General features: G+C 30.4%; 1 protein-coding gene across 11 annotated transcripts in view; it reads left to right on the top strand.

Annotated features, from left to right (window-relative positions):
• CASK (peripheral plasma membrane protein CASK) overlaps positions 1-19723 on the top strand; it is a 934116-nt gene that overhangs the window by 296744 nt on the left and 617649 nt on the right. The gene's annotated exons all lie outside the window — the stretch shown is intronic.

Here is a 19723-nt window from a genome sequence, read left to right as displayed (position 1 = left end):
AGGCGCCTGAAAAGAAGATGGCCTCGTGAACTTATATTGTAAACTGTTTTTAGAGTTCTACTACTGGGTAGTTTCTCTGCATCCTGTATCATATCATTATGTCATTATGATCAAATTTACTGGTTGTATTTTTTTATACAGTTGTAAATATCAATAAATAAATAAAATAAAAAAAAAGAAGAAAATTTTCAGATACGTCATTTTCGGTTTTGTGGCGATGATCTGAATCTTCCTTAAATTTCTATTTCATTTATTTTTAAAATAATTGTTTGTAGGAAAACCCTATTTGCTTACTACAAGTTACAAGGAGGTTAAGATTGGTGTGGGATATCAAAGGGCTGTGGAAAGAAAACAAGTGCCCTGGGGAAATTTTCTAGGGCCCCCGTCACATAGTGAATTCGCCACTAGGGGTATTCATTATCTTTAGTTTAACATGTTGAAGCGTGTTAAATGGAAAACGTTATGTTAAATAGAGAAATATTTCCTTCTTTTACCATGTTAAAACGATGTAACATGGGTGAGAGCCTTTTTCTAGGTCTGTTAAATAGTGAATTACGTCATACAACATGGCCACCATTTTATCTTTCGTGTTAGATTACGTGCTCGTGGTTTGAGATTTGATTGTGTGTTAGTATTGTTTCGGACGTTTTTAAACAAGACAATCAGATTCCAAACTTTCAAACTTCTACTTTTTACTCACTTTAGGCATGTTGTAATAAATTACTGTAATCAAAACTTAGAAGTAAACAATAACAAGTAGTTTTGAAAGGATGGGTGACTAAACAATTTGCTCAGAAAAATCCGTTAAGAGCTCTCATGCATTTAACATGACTTTAAATAGGGCTGCTCACAATCCTATACTTAAAACATTTTACATTTAATACAATATCATGAATACCCCTATTGAAACCCAACCTCAATCTTTCTAATTTATGCTACAAAAACATAATTTAATTATATTACGTTGTAATGATATTAGGGAGCGGAGTGGCTGTGTGGTAAGGCACTCTTACTCCAATGACCTGAGTTCAAATTCGACAGATAATTATTTATAGTGTCACTGTAGCCGTGACTGAACCCAATGGGCTCTGGATTCCTCCAGGGATTCACTCTCTCACTCAATCCCTCCCTCTCTCTTTACTCTCTCTCTCAACGGACCAGCTTTGGGTTTCGATTAACATAGTTCCACCAAGTTGAGACTTTACTTTCTTAAACCTATAACTATACAACTTGGAAATACTTTGAACAAATCCCTTATGCATTCCTTTGCAATGCTTATTTTCATCACTCCAACTTTTTCCTGGTAAGAATCTCCTAACATATTCGAGCTTTATGGTTGTTTTTAAGCTTTGCTAAATTTGAGTTTTTTAAGTTTAGATATATTCGAATCTATATAAAGAAAAACATTCATTGCTACATCAACGTTCGTACAATGCCATTATGATTTATGTGGGTTTAGAATATCGATATTATTACTCATGGGTGATTTATATTTAATAAAAGTATCTATCGACATCATTAGCACGTCGAAGTCACTACGAATTTGTTATTCTTATTAAGGAATATATTAATATTTTTTATAGATGTTTACGCTTTCAAGGATTCTCGTAACCAGTATTTCTCACTTCTACTTTAATTAATTATTTTCATTTTATTTTAAACAAAAAAGAACATGATTTTACATGTGAGTCAAAATACCTAAACTCGTGGAACCTTTTTCATTCAAAGGTCTACCATTGCTCTTATTAAAAGTATAAACTGATCAGGATTTTTCTCTTACTCTTTCCGTCTCTTTTATTTCCCTTTTGAAGTCGGCCAATCTAACTATGGCCTGGTTCGTATTCCTTCTCGTACCCTTTATGAATTTCCACGAACTGAAAGTCAGCATTTAGGGTTCTTTACTTATATTTCAAATTTCAACATTCATTTTTTTTATAAATGCAGATGCTTCTATAAGACATAGCTACTTTAAACAAAATTTTGTTTGAATCAATCAATCAATCATTTTGATGAGAAGATAGTTGACCGTGGATAATATATATGAGGAGAAGATGATTGGGGGTGCGGTCAGAAAATAACACAAATAATTTTAAAAAACTTATTTGTTAGTGCTAACGTTTCGGCCAGAATTTCTAGCCTTCATCAGGGCCCCCAACCATCTTCTCACATAACAAAATCATTCTTTTTTTATTATTGTTTCACATAAATCGGTGTTATATTGTTATTTGTGCACTTTTTGGTATAATAGTTCAACGAATAAATGAAAACTTTTTTTTTTATGATTAAATTATTTTGAACACAAATGCTAAAACTTAAATAGTTAACGTATTAAATTAAATTAATTCTGATAATACAATCGAGCGACATAATCAATCAAAATTATTAATTTATTCAGTCCAGCCCTCTATTATACAACTTGATTCTTCTTCAGGATAAATCCTGTCTCCAATGATGACTATCAATTTTTTCCTATCTAGAATCCTTATTTGTATTTTTTTTCTTAAGGCTTTAAAGTTTAATCTCTGTATAAAGGAACTTGAAGGATTTAAAGGAACTTTTTTCAGAAGAAAGATCAGTTTTGGCAGAGTAGGATCTCTCTCTCGCCCTCCTATATTCAAACCCTCTCCCCCCCCCAAAAAAATATCTCGTCTTGGTTTTAGCCAAGATAAAGGCCAGACATTTAGACCAATACGCATCAATATTATTGATCGAGTAACTTTTTTTATATAAAATTAAAATGTATTGTTATGCTAATAATTTTAGTGTATTAAATGTACTGTTTTTAAAATCAAGAGTTAAAAAAATCCCCGCATTGTTCAGGAATTGAATAAATATATGTATTAACAAAATTGTATTTTTATCTTGAGTTTTTAAGACCTTTAGGCAAACATAATTTTTTTTAAAAAAAGTATAGATCATTTGATAAAAAAAAATAAATAACACTTAAATAATATGTCCATTTTTTGTTACGAGCCTAGTATATACTATATATATTAATCGTGTTTTACAAAGTTAGGTTAATCATCTAGCACCGATGGCCGTTTAATTAAAAGGGTTTAAATTCCCAATTTGTCGTATTTCCTCTTTTTACAGATATGTTTAAATATATACGTATTGGAGCTACTAATAATTTTACTATAGCATAGATTCACAACTGGAGGCCGACTCAGACAGATGCACTATATAGATAGCCATTATAGCTGAGCCGGATCAGATAGGGCAAGGACTCAACGATAAGGGAGCTCGCACTAGCCCGGTAAACATCCTCACACCTTCCCTCTTCCCTTTGCAAGGCAGTTCTCTCAGCCCTAGCTATAATATAAGATATCGCTAGCTCATCCTTAGAATATATAATATATTTATATTCTATTATCAGTACTTAATTTAAGCAAACTACCATAAAAATGTTTATTTTCTGAGAAAAATATGGTAATAGAAGTTACAGACTGAGTACGATAACAGCTGATAGGCCGTATCAGCTGATGGAGTCGAACAGCTGATTAAGATGTACTGAACTGAATAAAGCCATTATATTTCTGGAATCCGTGCTAGTCATTTCATATCCTTTTCTCATTTTTTCACTGTTCTCTCGACGATTCTTAAGTGCTCCCGAAACCCGGGAACGAATATTAAGTCGAAGTTCATTAAAAAAAAAAAAAATCCCTTCTTTTGCAGAACGTAAGGGAACTAATAATGACACCAACATTGACAGCATCACATGCAAATGCACTCGAATGGATGAAAATTCGCACAGTAACATCACAGCACCTGCGGAATGCAACATCCGATTCAGAAAGGTTTTATCAGATAAATGGGTGAATTAAAGCATTTTCTCAAAGGTGGCGACCGACTTATAGCGAAGGTAGGGGAAGACCTACTAAATAGAGAAGATGCGGACTCGTTGAAGGCGGCCTTCTAGGCATCGATAAACATCTAATATATAACGATTTTTGATTTACTAATATACGCCTAGGGAAGACAGGAATTGTAGTATAATTGTTTTGTAAGTTTTATCTTCCGTGTCCCTAGGGGCAATAATTGTTTTGTTTTTTTTATAAGACTTATGATTTCTTAGCGGATATATTTATTATTATTGCCTTCTTATTTATTTATTTATATTTTTTGATTTTCTTCTACATTGGTAAATATGTATATAAAAAGTTATTGTTGCTATTTATCAATTATTTTTAGTTCATCTGTTTTTATTCTTTTTCATTTTTATAATTCTTTTCTTTGTTTACTTTACATATTCTGTTATATAGTGTTGTTTATTTATTTATTTTTTCTTCCTTAATTTATTATTTTAGTCATATTTATGTTCTATACGTTTATTTTTATTTTTTTAAATTTTGTAATATACCCTAAGGCACTAATGCCTCTTGTCGATACCTGTAGTATTGTCCTAAAGGGATTATTATTTTAAGTCAGTGATTCCCTCATACTTTCAATTATTTTTTCGATCAAGGAGATACCTATAAGAGAAAATATTAAGAATTAGTGGTATATAAAATGTAAGATAAAAACATCAATATAGATATTACGGGAAGATATTACAGAGAGGTGGGTGAAGGGTAATTGGAACTCAGTGAGGCATCAATTAACCTTTCATTATTACATAAACTGTTTCTTCCTTGTTAGCTCCTCTCTGGTCTGCATTAAAAATGCAACCTCTCTAATACACCACATAAAGTTCAATATTTTTTCTTGAATATTTTATATAGTACTGAATGTATAAAGTAATGAAATAAAATGTTTACATATACGTATTTTTTAGTTCTTGATAATCTTCAGGTTTTTCCATCTACTTTTATTTTCACTATTAATCTTTTTTTTTATGTCATCATACATTTCAACAAAAAAAAATCTTAGTGTTCATAATATTCTGGAATATTAACCCTTCGCACTCGGCATACTTCCGACGTTACCTCCCAGCTACTCGACGCCACTTTTTCGCGAAAACGTATCACTCTGGAACTGTGATATTATATAGTGCAACTTTAGAAGCTAGTAAGGCATTGTAATGATTGGTGTGACATAAATATTTTTCTTGTTTTAAAATTATTTTTTTATAAAGATAAATTATGATTATAAAATGAAAGAAAGGATAAAGAAGAAATGGTTTGTAAATTATTACTGTTTTTTTTTCATAATTTATTTATAGTTATTTACAACTGTATAAAAATATATACAACAAGTAAATTTTCTGTGGGTGACAATGACATGATACAAACGTGTGGAGAATCTACCCCTTGATAGATCTCCAACAGCATTTCTAGACGAGAAGATCTTGCCCTTGTTTTCAGACGCCTAGGAGGATTATTAGGTAATGAAGGTGAAGCCAGGTTAGAAAAAAGTGGATTTGGGTGATTGGGAAGTTTATCATGGAAGCATTGGTATCTGGTTCTGGCTAAATCGGCAACATATGAGACATTGAGGTCCTGATGGATAACTTGATTCGTGACAAAGTAAGGAGCATTAAGGATTTTAGGATTTTCTTTTCAGGCGCCTTGGAGGATTGCCAGGAATGGAAGAGGAAGCAAGGTTAGAAACGAATGGGTTTGGGTGGTTAGGGAGTTTATTATGGAAGGAATAATATCGGGTTCGGGCTAGATCGGTTACATAAGGAACATTTAGGTCTTTATGGATGGTTTTATTAGTAACAAAATAAGGAGCATTGAGGATTTTACGAAGGATTTTGGATTGTAAAGATTGGATTCGGTAGGAATTTGATGGTTTAGTGGAGCCCCAAAGCTCAACTCCGTATCTCCAGATGATGTGGGATTTGAGGGTATGGGAACCAATCCAACCAACCAAATGTTCCCTGACAATAGACATGTGACATCGGCATACGTGGTGAGAGTAGTGTTAGGATGGGTTGGAATGTCAACTGTAAAAACTGTATATAGGATAGGACCAAGGAAATTACTAATGGTAAATTACGAAATCAGAACACTCTCTTATTACTGCTGAGATTTTATTATTCGACGCTTCTATACGATGTGAGTTCTTGCAAATTTATTTTCTCGGTTTTTGGGTTTCTTGATAACCTTATCAAGTTTCAATCATTGAACCGTACTCATGCAGCTTTTTTCTATCGGAAGTATTTTTTGAAAAATAAAGTCTTATAAACACAAATCTAGAGCGTTTTCCAATCAAAACATGAATAAAGGTACATTATGTAGTATTTGACTTTTTACTTTTACAAAAGTAATTCAAAAGATTAATGAAGATATTACAGTAACTATATAAGTTTTTCCTTAACTCCGCCTTTGGGTATAAATCATCTGCATACCATTAAATATGTTCAAGTTATGTACACTATAAAATGTATAAGTTGTTTACGACATATTGTATATACGGTATGTACTAAGTACTATGGTATGCTCTATACGTTACGTACACCAGACTAGTTCATCCAGCTTCAAAAAGAGCAGCCAACAACGAACGGGATGTTACTTGCACATGGCTGACCATGAAACTGATTCCAATATAGCAATTGTCTTTGTCATTGATAAAGCAGATATCTGTAACATTACAAAGTTTGATCACATTCTTGTTCACATTCTGCCACTATCATAGGGAATTATATGAACTCCCTTTCTATTACGTTCACTTACCTATACATGGAATATATAGTAAGGGAACGTTTTGCGATCGTAAGAGATTACGAATTCAAGTTTTCGACATATATACACATTTTGAGTCCAAATAACTAAGTCTCGCAAAATGGGTTTTTTTTTTTTTTAATCTTTCATAAGGTAAATGAAATGAAATAACCTTCTACCTATGCAAAAACTGAAATTACACAAAATACAATGTAAATATTTAAAGAAGATAGGAAAAATATATACACATACATGTACACACATACACATACACAGATTAATTAACAAAACATTAACTTCTATCAACCCTGTCCCTAGCAGCTCTCCACCAGAGGGTCCCGCTGTTCTCTTGAATTCACCGCTCCATCATTTCCCTGCCCATTTCCATTTGCTTAATCTTGTCATTTTCAGTGTGTCAGTTAGTCCTGTTTTCTTCTGGATCCAAGCACTTTTTATTTGATCTCTTTTCCTCACATTCACAATACTTCTTCCAGTATTATTTTGTCACACCTCTTCTGAGCTATAGTCAGTGACCACTCTTGTCATCCATAAGTGACCACTAGGCTAATGTAAATAAAATATACCATTATTTTAGCAAGAAAGGGCGGTACATAATATATTTTTATGTTCAACACTCAGCCCTTACTTTAGCAACATACTATAAAAGTTATAATTATGATTCTTGAGAAAAATACATTTCGTACAGACCTAATAAGCATAAAAAAAAAAAAATGAATAATAATTTTTATTTACTGCTATATCTAGATGGAAATAGCTCTATAATAATAATGGTAGTATAATATATTGTTCGGAATAGGTTAAGGGTTTTTTTTTGTTAACCCTTAATCTTAATTTATTTCTTTATAAGCTTTATAAAAGCATGGAACTTCAATTACAATTACAATTTTATCATTATAAATACGTTTTATCATTTCGATGGTTTTGATTATGAAGTAGGTGAATGAATCTGTATTATTTAAAGGAAAAATAGAATGATTGGCGAAGAGAATTCTAGGGGTTATATAAAAATAGGTTAGAATCTAGTATTTAATGAATGGATTGATAAACGTAAAATGAGGATATCAAGGATATATGAAGTTTTTAGTTTTAAAGAAATTTGGAAAAAAATATATACCGAAAATATTTCCGTTGGAAAAGTAAGAGTCAACCCATCCAGGCGGGATCGAACCGGCGCCAGTGCAGTTTCGAGATTGCTTAGGTGACTCCTTAATATACTCTTTTTGTTTTATGCTAGGTTCTTATCTAGCTATTAAATTCCTTTAATTTACTCTGAAAAAAAAATATATTTGTGGTTAAATGCTCATGTTCTTGGCTTATACAACGCATCTCATTTCGGTCATTTTATATACTGCTTTTTCTGCACTTCCAGCTATTATTCAAAATCACTTGTTTGTTAAGGTTGTCGTAATATTTAGGGTGTAACCGAAAAAAAAAAATCGAGAAAGTTGAGAGCCCGATTCGATTCCTTAATTAGGACAAATAAGTTGCTATTAACTGTAATCCGGTTTTTAACGGTTTCGTTTGAAATTAAACCACCGATTTAATAATAAATTTCAAGTTTTACCTTAACAGTTGAAAAGATTTAGTAATTGATTTATTATTTTTCAATAAGCTTATAATATTCCCTCTAGTTAATATAATTAAATCTACCCTACAACCTGACTTACCGCATTGACATGTAGCCCTGCTTGGTACGCATGTGTCAACTACCTCTCTGAGGGTTTACCTACCTCTTGATCTAAACAGAGCTATACTGATGCATCTCTCTAAAGCTGTAATATTGTCAGTAAGGTCTAATAATATCAAAATTATTTGAAACAAATTGAAAAACTATTTGTATATTTTTTATAGTCATTTATCCTATTCATTAAAGAACTCACTCTGTCTCTTGGAATGCAAAACATTTATATAAACCTGGGTGAACTAACCATTTTTAAATTATATATAAACTGTTTTTTAATACAGAATTGTATTTCATTTATATATGGTTATTTAGTTTCTTTATCCTGTAGAAATATGAAATCAAATATATAATTTTTATTATAAATTATTAATATTTTAATTAATGCTTAAAAGTAACAGCTTATAGATTTAAAATTTTTTATATAACTAAACTGAAGAGTTGTAACGCCTTATAAAGTATCATCTGTCATATTTATTCATCTTTTTAATTCATTTTTTAGCTACGTGAATTTCTCCTATCCTTGATCCAATTCATTTTTGTTTCTGATTAATAATATTTATTTTTTACTTATTATATATGGAATGTATAGTAAAGGGAAGTAGGGCAATATACGACCACAGTGAGTAATATAAAATAGCTGTTCTAAAGCGAACATGGATTTTTATATTTATTTTAAAGCACAATTAATAACTTATATAAATATTTTTCCAGTTAATTTCTGTATGACAGTATAATCGTAGAAACGAACTCGGTGTAGAAAGTTGGCACTCTATATTAAGCGAGGTATCTCCTCTCCACCCTCCACATCCCAGATCCCTGATGTCGGCGGTGATTGAAGCGCCGTAAGAAGCTGAGCTAGCTTCAAGATGGATGGCCTGGCTAAATCGCTTTGGTCCTGCCTTAAAAGCGTATTTGAAGCGGCGTTGCCGAATATAAAGGCTGTGAGCAAAGAACAACTATTGTCTGTAAAAGGATAACTTAGTGGACTATTGAATGCAAATATTCTTTTTGGAGAGGAGATCCCAAATAAAATGGATTTAAGCAGTAAAAACAGATGTCAGTTTGTTCACAGCTTGTCAAACCGAAATACCTTATAAATATTTGGTAAAAAAAGAAAGTAATTAACGCCGAACGTTCGTATCCATACGCTTGTGTGTTCTAGAGAGGTAAATATGGTTATCGTTATAAAAAGGGAAAAAATAAGTTTAGGCGAAATTGAAGGAATCGTAGAACCGTATGTTGCTCAGTTGGTTAGGCCTAGGTCTATTGTTCTAAGATCTGCTGGCAGCGCCGGTTCAAATTGGTTGACTTTTTTCAATAAGTGGCGGTCCCACAAAATCAAAAAATTAACCCCCCACCATGGTTAGAATATTTTGGTCAACTATAGATAACCAGGCCAAATCACCTTCGCTGTGCATTTATTATTGCTGTGCAATTATTATTTATTATTGCATAAAAAAAAAAAAAAGATTATTGGAATCGTAATATTTCAAGAAACCAAGAGGAGAAAAAAAGGAAGTGATTTCATTCCAATTTTCCGAAACTTTAATAAAATATACATCCAATAAGTTAAAAATAAAATACATAATACAACTATGGTAATGGGGAATAAAAAATGGCGGGTTTCCGAAGTTACCAAAAATGTATTTCTTAGTTCTTTCAAGTAAAGAAAAATAGTCGCATTATTTTCTATTGGGAAAAGTTTCAATTTTTGCCCAGACTATACAAGGGATATAATAAATGTCATGAAAAAGAAAATATTTAAGAATTTGAGATGCATATCTACTAAAGTTTATTTTATTCCATAAAAACCTAAAATGTTCGCTCATTTTTCATTTGTTTTTGATTTCAGTTGTTCATTCGTTTATATATATAGATATAAACGGGAATGGTCGAATCTTTGTCCACAATAAACTTTTGAATTAGTTAAATGTTTAATTTTAACTAAATATAATAATTTATATCAGTATATCAATTCCGTTCATTAAATCTACATAACATCCTCAAATATAGCAATAACGAAGCATTGCCGGGTCAGCTTGTGCAATGATAAAAGTTGACTCAGGCAATGGAAAAAACTAATTTTCATAAATCTGACAGATAAATTATAAAGTTGTCTTCTTGAAAATGCCCTAGGGTAGAAATGTCGCTAAGTAAATAAATTAGGTTGAGAGTAAAGGATCAAATAAAGTGGAGTTTTATTAATGGATACATTTTATTACAATTGATAATTCAAACCATTCTTGAACCAAAAAAGTAATGTATGTAAAGTGATTGTTTTATTTTTATTTTTATTTAATTTTCTTTATCTTATGTATAAATTATTAAGTCATCATTTAATTAATATTTAGTATTATTGATTTAATATATCTATTTATAAATATTATATTTGTGATTTATTATTCTTGAACAAAAACTGTTAAACAAAATTAAAAATTTTAGCTAGGCCTAAAATGAGTTAGTGAAAGGACTTCCGTTGACTTAGTAAAATAGTCCCCTTAACGGCTAGTGTTGTTCCTGCGAACAGGTCAGCGATGCTATTAATGTTCCCGGTTACTGCAAAAGACAGGTTATGTTCTCTATATCTTGCCATCTCTATGGGTTCTTAGAGCCCCAAGTAGAGTTGGCTCTGTAATGAACAGGGTAATATTGAACATGAACACGCCAACTTGTTTGTTCCTGTCACTCCTTCTGTTTATGTCTATACTGGACGTGTCTCTAATAGTTCTGTTCCCGGTCGAACCTAACTTGGATCAACTTGGTCTAGTGCAAAGTTAGCTCTCGTTGTGTTCGTTATTTAGATGCCTATAAGAAACTTGTTGGTGTTTCTATTTCGTATTTAAAATGAGTTGCTCTTTTAATATTGTATTTTTTTGTTATTTTATGGCTTAACATTTTATCCATGATATAACATAAATTAGCACATTGTTAACATAGCATATACTATGCATTCAAACAGTTTTAAGAGTAATCCATGCAAACGATGCTATATCAAACCTTCTAAAGAATCTGATTCTATAGCTTCGAAATTCAAAATACAAAGCTCACATTCATGAACATGGTATATACATTAATTGCAATTGGGTATTTGACGACATAGAAAAATAAAAATTTAAAAAATGTTAATATTATTATCATTCAATTCAGAATCACAATCATATATGTTTCAATTAATGTAGATAAAGGATTAATTTTGTTTTTAAAAACTAATATTTTTAATCTGTATAACAACAAAACGAAAACGCTAGCCATCATAATAGTTTCACAGGTGACGTCATTTCGACATAAAGAAACAACAATGATTTAGCGACTCACACTTTTTTGATGTTATTAAATTATTCTTATTTTGCTGTTGAAAGATTTTTCATTATTTTTTTCAAAAGCAAAAGCAGGCATGGGATATCGTTTCATGAAAGGAGAAAATATAAATTTTCTTTAAATTAATTAAGAAAGTAGCCATTCGGAATAAATATAACTTCTATGGACTTCCAATTGTATTAAACCAAAGCACATATCAATAATCCTTAGAGACAATAATAAACCATTACGATCAGTATTGAAAATTTTAGGGTCTCACAAAATACTATCAGAAATATAATATCGAATTGATTGCTCTTCTCGCTAGAGCGATAGTTTCGGAAAAATGTAAAGAGAGAAAATTTTGTAACATATACAGAATTTAAAAAAATTATAAAATCAATATTACGATAAACAAATAAGAAAATATGACATTGATGACCAGTTAAGTTTGATGTCATTAGACAAATACTAGGTGTACCATCTAATTCCGAAATTTAGTATGATATTTTAAATATTGTATCGTTAAATATAAATATAATTAGATTGTGGGAGTACGATAGCCACAAGGTAAGCCATGTGGCTACTGACTCCAAGGACCTGAAAATTGTTTTCTGTTACACTGCAGCCGTGAGTCAACTCCTGTGGGCTCTGGAGCCCTCCTGGAGTCCGCCCAGCCTCTTAAATTGGGTACCCTTTAATTAGGTATAAATCTGGCGGTGGAGTATGATTCTGACCAAATCACCTCCTTGCTCAACCGCTGGTCTAGTAACACTACTTGCTTACAAAGTACTGAACCCTTGACCCTTCATGGGTTGGAGCGGTACAGATTTTAATTTTTATAATTAGATTGAAGTTGTATTTTCTAATGAAATGATAGAGTAAATTTAAATAAGAATATCGATGATAAAATAATTTAGCGTATTTGTGTAACAACATGACGATATATATTACAACGATAAGCGTTGGTATGACCAATAATTAAACAAAGTGAAAAATATAAATACATGCTAAGTGACATATTTAATTAAGGTATTTTCATAAAAACATCCATTCTTATCTTCCAAGTACACGTTTTGTTGAGTGATTGGGAATTGAGGGAGTGAGAGTTTTTCGAATGAAAGTAGTGAGTAAACTTAACAGATTGAAATGGGTAAGGAATTCCTCAAGGAGAAGGCGAGGAGAATAATGAAGGATTTGTCAAAGGACTCAGTTCGGTGGAAGGGTGTACAAAGGTCGCATAGTCGGTTCCTGGTATTACAGAGCTGGATGGAAGATACAATACTGCTGTTTGAATTCTAATGGATTGCTTCGAAAATGTATTCTTCAGGTATTTTGTATCACGACTAACAATTAATCATACACGAGGTGTTATTTTTTATTCCATTCCCTTTCTGGCTATTTCTGATATATGGAGGGTTATTCTACAGGTTACTATCCTATTCCGACCAGAGTGAAAAGGTCAAATTTTCACTCGGCCACGAAATAAAAGTCAGCCCGCCCAAGTCGAAATCGATCAGACGCCTCTGATGTTTCGAAGTTAATAGGTGAGGCATTAGCACTTTCGGCTATAGTGACTTCATTTATTCACAAGGCTTATTTGCTATAGTTTAAAATAATATGGTAAATAAAATGAACAATAAAGAGAAATAAAAATTGGTGTTTATTTATTTGTCAACACACTTCCTTGGTTTTGGAGCCATTGAGTGTTATTATCGGCACTGAAGACTGGCTTTGGTGTAGATATAACAAAATATAAACAAAAGAAAAGAAGAAAAAAAAAACAAAAATAAATGAGTGCTTTCTTTTCCAAATAGATCCAAATCCTGTGTTTTGAACTGTATTTGGGAAAATTTTGAAAATTAAGGACTTAAGAGTGGTTAAGAAGTATTATTCAAATTTTCTTCTGCATCTTGTTTATTTCATCCACTACACGTTCTTAGTCTTCCTTGTAATGTCACACTACAGTATCTTGTGTATGTGTTAGTTCATTAGAAATATCTAGAAGAAAACAAAAATACTTTTTTGTACTTCTAGAGTTCAATCTAAAAGTTTAATTTATCCTTATCCCTACAATCTACTTCGAAGGTTGAACCAGCAATGACCCCGAGATTTATTGTAAAATAAATTTAATAGTTGGAGTTCTTGCAATGGCCAAATTCTCTACTTTTATTCAAAGTGTTTTCGACTTTAGCGCACTTACTCAACCTCTACTGGCTCAATGTGGGTTCAATGAATTTAACGATGCAATGTCAGTTTAATAAATCTTTTTTGGTTGATACTAGTGTGAAAAATATCAGACACGTGTCCCAGGGTTCTTTCCAATGAAGTCTAGGAGCTGAGAAAAAACAATTGCACAAAAGGTGAAGTGCGACCACCTTTGCTCAACATATATTTAATGGTTATTAGGTGTATACCAATAAATTTGTTATGTTATCTAGAATAGAATAAGAACTGAAGATTATTGATCGTATTAATTGTGTTCTAGGAAAAAAATTACAAAAATTAAAAGTCGCTTCAAGTAAAGTAGATAAAAAAAATGTGTTTAGAAAAAATAAAGTCAGTTATGTACCAGTAACTTTGCATGTAAAACAAGCTCATATATGTATAAACACAAAAAGAAATGAGGCTGAGAAAATGATCATTTTTTAAGAAATTATCCCGCAAAAATTGAATTTTGTTGCTATCATTTAATAACTTTGACAACATGTAGTTCAACACTTTGGCAACATTATCAGAAACATTAAGAATATAAAAAGGATCAGACCAGAATGTTCTAAACTCAATGAAGTCAATTTTAAAGCCCTTTGACAATCCAATATTGAGTAACTTAGAAATCACACGCGTGTAACCTCTAAAAGTGACTGAAAATATAAATAAAATGACCGCTATTGGACCTGGTTCTATAAAAATATTTAAAAATTACTTTTGAACTACCAAAACAATAGGGAATGAACTTTCAAATTAATTATTTTTTCTGAACTGACCAAGCGACCAATGGTGTAACACTTGAAATGGATTGACCCTAATGGACCTCATTGTCTATTCATTTATCACCTACGAAACTAAAAATTCTTGGTAAACAAATTTTCTGACTACGACGAATTATCCGTTGGAGAGTGTGAGCGCAGAGGCATTAACAGGTTGCTGGCGCTCCACCAGTTCTAAATGTTTATCAACAGTATTCTATTATTAAACATCTCCTATATCCAGGCCTCCCAGAATTTCTTCCAGATGTTCCCCTTCCAGCCTGTTCCTATCATCTCTTAATATGATCATTGCTAAGGTTCAGCTTGGGAATTCACAGATATAAATAGAAAATATGAGGATGTCCCGAGCTCTCCCAATTCCAAATAGGTAGGCAATGAACTAATGTACAACGCGTTTTCATATTTTAATAAAAAAGTCAAAACTATCCACCAAAAATAAATTTATACTTATGAAACAGTATTAAGACCAATCATAACTTATACCTCTCCATTATGGAGCTACGCTTATAAATAATAATAACTTAATAACAAAAATACAAGTATTCCGCAAAAAATGTCTTAGAATTGTTAAAAACTATCCATATACACATGAATACCTAAGATGCATTCAGAATTAAATATAAACACCGTACATGAATACATATAAAAATTAAATCATAATTTATTTAAACCTTTTCATAACTGAAATAGGAAATTATATAGAAAAAGCGACTCATAGAAATAAAAATAAGCGAACTAAACATATATTGCTGCAAACATCATCAATCATTTTAATTTATTTCGTTCACTTTATTTTTTACCAAAACGTAAAATATAGCTCATATTTAATTAATAAGTAGCAAAGAAAAATGAATTGTATAAGGGTAAATCCCAAAGCAAGGTAATATTTATTGTCTATTGTTAATAAAAAAATTTTATATTTCTACCTTATGTGTGGGAGGAAGGCGTGTTTCTGCAACATTCCTTAAAAAAATTAATTCAGAGATACATTTATTTAACAATAAATGTTGAAATTATGCTTTGTTAATTTTGAATCGTGCGAAATCCCAACAGTTCTTCCTGCTACATATCTTTACAAATCAGTATCTAATTATATCATTAACATAAATTATAAAACAGTAATTTCAATAGCTTTCCGAAGTAATAGAAATAATTATTTGTTTTTTTATATAATCTTTATTTACACCGAATTCCATTTTTTTTTTAACTGAGACTTAATGGAAATCTACTGGATAAGAGCACTCACCATTGATAATTTCAAATCTTCAGATATTGCTGTTTTGAGATACAGTTATCTATAAGTCAGTGAGTGACATGTTACAGTCACGGTTTCAATACAGAGATAATTTATTTATATTCATTTTTTTGATCATTTTTGTTAATTTTTTTTTCTTTTTTACATTTTCAAGGGTCTTAGATCCCAGAATTTTTTTAAAATATTCTATTCTATATAATGATTCAGTACTCACTATTAGAAAAAGGTCTGAATTTCCACTCATTAATTTTTTTTATCTTTTGGATAGGAGATAAATTTTTCTTTTTCCTTTTTATTCCTACATCTCATTAGATTTTGCAATATATATTTTTTAATTTTATTTTATTAATTTAAAAAATTTCATCCAATATGGTCCGACCAGATGACAACATCTATCGGTCGGTGACAAAATAACACATAAAAATGATAGACATGAGTGAAATGCAATTATTAAAATTTTGACTATTGGGGCGTTGTGGAGGCTAAACAATTTTTAAGCTAGATAAGTACAATATGAATTGATCTTAAGTGATATAACTAATAATTTTATTAAAAATTACTAAATGAAAATAAAGCAAATAATAACAATTAAATTTAATTTAATAACAAATAATATTAACAAAAATAACTGAAAGGACTTTGAAGTGAATAATATTAATGTAAAGTTTTATCGAATTATTTATGCTTTATTAAAATGATATCCCTTTTTATAATTTTAATGTATGTTCGACGACTGTTCTAAGATACCAATAGTTCTAAGAGAATTCTACAAAATATTTTAAATATTACGTTCAGGAGAACGTAATGAAAGAAGGATCTTTCAGCCGCCTTTTATAATTCCAAAGGAATTTTTCCTCTTTTCCATTAGAAGTTGAGAAGGATTTTTATCTCTCCTCGAGACCATTAGTCCCTAATAACGTTTAAGGAGTTTTTAAAACGTGTGTCCTAGCTCTGAGGAAAGTAAGTTACGGTTCTCATAACACAGCTTGAATATTTTTTTGTTGATGTTCCTATTACGACATAATTATATGCAGTTATAATAATAATATCAAACACACTATATCGACAGTGATTGTTTATTATACATATCACTGCCTTGCTTTAATAGTGGCACACCTAATAATTTTTTGATTTTGTGTTTAACGTATTCCATGGTTTGTTGACCAGTTGACTGGAGTTACTTTATAAAAATTATATGAGCTTTGGAACAGTCCGTAGGGGTTCTCTGTAGAGGAAATAATCCTAATTTATAGTATTATTGTAGTACGTACAATTCGAAATAAAATAGTAACTTTTTTTTTTTAAAATCGAATACAATTGAAGGAAAACAACGATATGTATAATGATGGTCATTCAAAACTTTTATAAATAAGATATCGTTGGTGGAAAGCCAAAGTGACCGTTTTCATTTTTTTTTTTATTTAAGGTTTTTTAGAACGTAAATAAAATGCGTTTTTCATAGATTTTTTTTCTTTCAATACTTCTATATGTTTCCAAAAAACCTATATACTATAAAATTTTATTTCGTAATTGCCAATTACATCAAATACAGTCCAAGTTATATAGATTCTTGTTTTTTTGGAAAGATATAGAAATATTGTAAACATAGTTGACTCATTTGACCCCACTAATTTCACTGGGGAGATGATTAAATTACTTTTATATCTTATTTTAATTGATCTGTTTACTGAAATCAGTTATTATAATAATTGATCCACTCCTGATAATTAAATGATCCACCATAATCTTCTTCATATGTTTTACATTAGAATTTTTAACATAAGTAAAAAAAAAATAATATTAATTTTTTTAAATTATATAATCATTTAGGTATTTTAGTCTTCTACATTACCTTTTGCCGAAAGCGATCTCTATCTCATATTATTTAATTTTATCAAGTTATTTTATTTTGTTTGATTTATGAGGAATTATATTAAGCAGTCCATTTTCGGGACAATGTAAACAGGAGGAGAGGGTATGTGTGTACTACATATATAGTTACTAAGCTTACTTTTTCTTATGTTTAGAACATATATCGTTATATTTTATAACATTTGATACCTCCAAGTGTTGATTCCTAGTTGAAATTTTGGAGACATATTTTATTTGGAGTAATAAAGTATTGTACCGAGTTTCAATGTTCCCAAAAAGTTGGGATCAAATGGATTAATTTATCAAATATTTAATTCTAAAGCCACATCAGATCGTTATACCAACATTAGTCATAAAAGCATCCCCTGGGGTCAATCAATGAAGCTTAATTGATATAGAAATGAGTTCTAAATGAATTATACTGATTATAAATTTATAGTTTTATCAGTTTTTAGTGGTGCATTGTATATTGAATGATAGTATATACAAAATATCAGTAATACTCAAATGAAAATTCTAAAAAAACCATTATTAAAAATGAAAGGAAATAATCAAATAATATCTAAGTGGATTAAAGGTCACACAGTAATTACAGATATCATGGCCGTTGATAAATTGGCTAAATTAGCCATCACAACAGGTCAGCAGATAGACACTTAATTACTTTACACCGATTATTATAAAATGATTAAATCAGATCTGATATAAAACTGGCAAAAACAATTTTGAGAGAAGCCCACAGGGCAGTTTTTTTAAAAATATATTTCCCCATATCATTCGAAAATCATGGTTCCCACTGGCAAATATAGGGAAAGACATCATAAAAACTTATATTATACTTGGGTCGAATCATGGAATTCGTAATAGTTACCTGCACAAAGTAGGCTTAACCGAAACTTTTCAATGCGAAAATTGTAGCCGTAACGAGACCCTTAAACATATTACACTTGAATATCATCCAAAAAACAACAAGAAATATTTTTCAAAAATTTAGATATAAATTAAAATATTATTTATCATAGTTTATTAAAAATAACAGACTATACAAAAATCCAGAAATATTTGAAATCTATAAACAAACGTGTATAACAGATATAGTTATAATATGATTATTTTATTTATTTAGTTTTATTATTATTTAATTTTTTCATGTATATAGTTTGCTTATGTTCATTTTCTTTATCCTTCTGTTGTATATATATATAAAGATTTATTTATTTTTATGTACTTTTTTTTCATTTATTTATTTATTTTTATTCTTATGTTATTTTATTTTAGTATGAATGTGATCAGTAGTCACTACTATTACCTATTGCCCAACAATGTTGTGGCAAATTGTAATATCTACCACAAAATAAAGTTTTGAAAAAAAAAATTATAACATTAATGAATCAGATATATTTAACTTAATAAATAATAACAGTAACAAACGGATTGGGCAAACTGTTCTACGATTTAATTTTGGCTGCATGAAATAAACTACCACACAGCGAAAAAGAAATCTAATAAAGGAATTGATAAGTCTTTACAGTCTCTAACCCGGGAGATCCCCTCCGTAAATTAAGAATCAATAGTCGAATTAGGAGAAGTCGAAAGGGTATTATGAACTATTGTTTTTTTTTGAGAAATGGACTCTTAAGAATTTTTAATATAAATGTTTTTGTTTGATTTAGGAAATATGATAATTCTAGGAGAGGTGCGGATCGAAAATGACATCAAGTGTTTTCTCATTAGAGTCAAAATGAATTGGTCGATTATTGACGCTAAGTAAGGGAGGAAACTTAGATCAAAAGAGGATGTCCTTCGTTTTTCAAGTCAAACATTAATTTAATATCAATATTAAGTCTTAAATCATTGTTAACTATCCATACGTAGTTATTATCTTTTGTACCTTTTGGGTTATGAAAGCGAAGTAGGTTAGAAGGATAAGTAAATATGGAGTTCATCAGCATTTAGATGGAATTGTAAGTGGAGAATGGAACATGGGAGATTGTTAATA

This window comes from Halyomorpha halys, unplaced genomic scaffold (genome assembly GCF_000696795.3).
Source record: "Halyomorpha halys isolate HHAL.00 unplaced genomic scaffold, Hhal_1.1 Scaffold111.1, whole genome shotgun sequence".
NCBI lineage: Eukaryota > Metazoa > Arthropoda > Insecta > Hemiptera > Pentatomidae > Halyomorpha > Halyomorpha halys.
The sequence above is the reverse complement of the archived record's forward strand: the minus strand, read 5'-3'. Positions and strand labels throughout refer to the sequence as shown.